This window comes from Schistocerca nitens, chromosome 7, assembly GCF_023898315.1.
Source record: "Schistocerca nitens isolate TAMUIC-IGC-003100 chromosome 7, iqSchNite1.1, whole genome shotgun sequence".
NCBI classification, from domain to species: Eukaryota; Metazoa; Arthropoda; class Insecta; order Orthoptera; family Acrididae; genus Schistocerca; species Schistocerca nitens.
The window spans coordinates 87,008,934-87,013,204 of record NC_064620.1 but is presented as its reverse complement, the minus strand read 5'-3'; the positions used below and the strand labels follow the sequence as shown (position 1 = coordinate 87,013,204).

Here is a 4,271-nt window from a genome sequence, read left to right as displayed (position 1 = left end):
CTGCACACAGCACAGTCAGTGATTTTCATACAGAGCGCTACGTGGCGTTACCAACATAAAAACCTAAACAGCTTACTTACAACTGAAGAGCCGAAGAAATTGGTACACCTGCCTAACATCGTGTAGGCCGCCGCGAGTACGCAGATGTGCCGCAACAAAACGTGGCACAGATTTGAGTAATGTCTGAAGTAATACTGGAGGGAATTGACTCCATGAATCCGGCAGGGATGTCCATAAATACTTAAGAGTACAAGGGGAAGGAGATCTCTCCTGAACAGCACGTTGCCAGACATCCGAGATACGCTCAATAATGTTCATGTTTGGGAAGTCTGGTGGTCAGTGGAAGAATCTAGACACACAAGAGTGTTCCTGGAGCCACTCTGAAGCAATTTTGAACGTGTGGATTGTCGCATTGTCCTGCTGGACTTCCCCAAGTCCGTCGGAATGGACAATAGACATGAATGGATGCACGTGATGAGAACACGATGCTTACGTACGTGTCACCTGTCAGAGCCGAATCTAGACATATCAGTGGCCCCATACCACTCCAACTGCACACGTCCCACACCATTACAGAGCCTCCACCAGCTTGATCAGTCCCAGGCTGACATGCAGGGTCCTTGGATTCATGAGGTTGTCTCCATAACGATACATGTCTAGCCGCTCGATACAATTTCAAACGAGACTCGTCCGACCGGGAATGAGTTTCCAGTCATCAGCAGTCCAGGGTCCAGGCGAGCTTAAAGCTTTGTGTCGTGCAGTCTTCAAGGGTACAACTGCGCCAGACACTCTTTGTCTTATATAGGCGTTTCTGACCGCAGTGCCCTATCCTGCCTGTTTACACAGTACAGGTTATGCAGTAGTTAATTACGACAATTACATCTCCAGTGGTATGTTACAGACAAAGTAAATACAAAATGTCCTGTTTTATACTCTGTATTCACAATTTTACTGCTAAAAGCGTCAGGGGAAAAAGTCATAATTTTTTATGCCGTGGGTACAAATTATTGGAATTAATTCGACTCCAAGAGTATTTTACACATAAAATGAATGACAATCTTCTGCTTGCTTCGACAGTCACCAACGGAGTCTTCATCTGATTCCTTGTTTGCTGCTTCAGTCTCTATGTGTACACCACTGTGATCTGTACAGTAAATTCTTCATTTTCTGTGTCCTTATCAGCTTCCTGAAGCAAAGCATGCAGTACATTAGTGTGAAAATCAAACCCATCGCCATCTTTATTGTGCCAATTACAGTAGAAAAAGACGAGATTAGCACTACACTCTCCTAAGTGTGACTGGTTGATATTTCACCTACGATGCCACTTTGGTTCTAAGCGATAAAACAAGTAATCCGCATACTAGAAAACTGACATACCATTACTAAACATCCGAAATATTTACGAAAAGGGCATCAGTGCCGGCAAACCGCTGTGATCCGCGCACGGGGCTCACAACCCGAACTGCACGCCACTGTTAAGCACTAATGAAGGACTGGGTCTTTTACTTCGATTGCACATAATTCATTAAGGTCAATCCAAGACATTTATTTCGAATAACGTAAATGAAGTTACATTTGAATCTGTCTGACATTAAACAGGAATAAAAAAAACGAATTCAGTATCAGCTGATTTAGTGCGTGAAGCGCGAGTTAAGCCAATAACCAGATAAACTAAACAATTCTCCATAATTTAAAAGAAAGAGAAAAACAAAATTGAATCAATACACCCCACTGACAAATATCCAAAAAACCTTACAATACTACTCAAAAGAATACACTGAATTGGGGAGCAGTCATTCACCCGACAGAACACATCGAAATGAGTTCAATAACACAGCTGCGTGCTTCAGAAAACAGCAAGACATTAAATACACTTCATTTGACGAATAACAAATACTCATTAACATTACGCCACTACTGTTTGAACTGCAGTGTCCCAAAGAAACAGGCGCTTATTCTGAAAGAACAACTGTTTTTTATATGTTTAAATTATAGCATTAAGGAATTCCAAAAGATGTCCAATCGAACCCCTCCCCCGCTTTCAGTTAAGGCACACATCTTTCCCCTTTCTAGGCGGAGCCTGAGCCAGAAACACAAAATGCCACAAAAACACAGTTTTGCTATGAAATCTTACAGGACACCCGGAAGCAGTAACAGACAAGGGGTCGGCACCCACTAATAACACAGGCTAAGAGCCAGGCTGGGAGCACATCCTACGAGAGCTTGTTCAACTATTCTCACCACAAACTGTAGAAATTCCGGCCGAACATCCGCTTGCGGTGGCTGCCAGAAGGACGAAGCAACCAACAGGCCCACGCCGTGCTTCTCACACAGGCACCTCAATTTGTACAAACATCTAGGCCAACACCAACTCCAGACTCCCCTCTCACTGCGAGGCTAGGCACAGTTTATATGAAATGCCTTCCAGGTAACCAGTAAACGCCGCAGGAGTTTCACGATTAGCAAACAGCCCCAGCGTAACAGACCATCACACATGTGCTTACGCCCGAGTCACAACTCCGCCAGTCTCACCGGCCACCCCAAACTGAATGCCTCTCGCCGTCCCGCGCCCCAGCCGAAAACGCAAAGATGCTCATGCCCGGGGACTCGCCAAAGATAACAAGCCGATCGCTGATGATCGACCAGCGATCTGGCTCACGCTGGAGTTAAGCAAAAAACTATTCACCCATTGTTAACAACTATGTTTTCCATGAAAGCAGTCAACAGTACGTGTTGCTTAAGAATTCAGATAAGCAGCAACCGCTACGAGATTACCAACTACAATCGTAAATTTTTCAAAGATGTAGTAATCTAGTGTTAAATATGTAAATTTTTTAAAATAACATTTTTCATACTTAAAAATACTAAAAAATCTTATTCTAGTTGACTAAAAGATACATACTGATCCAAAAAAGGACATTAGAAGGACTGGAGCGTGGTGTATTCTCGTCAAATTCCGTCTTGCACTCTTCTTTAATGCTGCCCAAGAGAGATGATTACAGACTTTCGGAACTGTTTAGCACTCCTTTGCTGTATGATCCAGTGTTGCTGCTATAGATAAGTCCGGAGTGACATCTACCCACGACTGACGCTGCCAAAATGGGATGTCGAAGGCGTTTTGAGAAGTTTTGTTTCTTGGAGAATTATTTTATTGTGGTGAAATACAATTGGTTGTACAATTGTTGACAAGAGGTGTAACCAATATCAACACATCATTTGATTTATTAACATTGAACAGATAAGAAGTTAAAGAAGCGACGTAACCAACGTACATTTTTTGGTTCCCAAGAATAATAACTTTTTGTACATTACGTAAATTAATTTAATCTTCATCTTGCAAAACATGTTCTCTATGATACATTGATTAAACAACAAGATAGCAGTAACTGCCACAATAAATGGAGAAATCAACTGTGCAGCAAGGAAGAGATCATGTGATACTTATGTTGATAATATGAATGATTTGTTTAAATTCATTATACATAAGTGATTTTTCTCAGTAGTTGTTAACTAAACTGCATGCATAATAAAATGAAGACTTTAAGTACAACAATTCATATTTTTTTTAACTATATATATGACGGTAGTATCTGTTCCCGAAAGAACAGTTACCGTGGATGACCATGCAGCTTTGCTAGAAATGAAATGATAATTAAATAGACACCCTAGCTGCAAGCAGGCGTTGATACACTTCATTGGGGACATGTTGAAAATGTGTGCCCCGACCGGGACTCGAACCCGGGATCTCCTGCTTACATGGCAGACGCTCTATCCATCTGAGCCACCGCGGGCACAGAGGATAGTGCGTCTGCAGGGACTTATCCCTTGCACGCTCCCCGTGAGATCCACATTCCCAACATGAGTATGATGGGCAAACATCTATTAGGCGCACTACGAATGTAGTGTTGTGGACATGTTGGGAATGTGGATCTCACGGGGAGCGTGCAAGGGATAAGTCCCTGCAGACGCACTATCCTCTGTGCCCGCGGTGCCTCAGATGGATAGAGCGTCTGTCATGTAAGCAGGAGATCCCGGGTTCGAGTCCCGGTCGGGGCACACATTTTCAACATGTCCCCAATGAAGTGTATCAACGCCTGCTTGCAGCTAGGGTGTCTATTTAATTATCATTTCACAATTCATATTCATAAAAATAATAATAATAATAAATGACGATTCGCCCTCAAAGTTTCAGTTCTACCAGCACTTCTCTCACCTCACGAATTCTAATTTCTTCGTTGATGTATGTACACTGAAGCTCCAAAGAAACTGGC

The 4,271-nt window shown here is 42.7% G+C and overlaps 1 non-coding gene across 1 annotated transcript; it reads right to left on the bottom strand.

The window, feature by feature from the left end:
- Positions 1-3,717: 3,717 nt before the first annotated feature.
- Positions 3,718-3,792, bottom strand: Trnat-ugu (transfer RNA threonine (anticodon UGU)). The gene has a single exon. It is a non-coding gene; the product is annotated as a tRNA-Thr (tRNA).
- Positions 3,793-4,271: the final 479 nt, after the last annotated feature.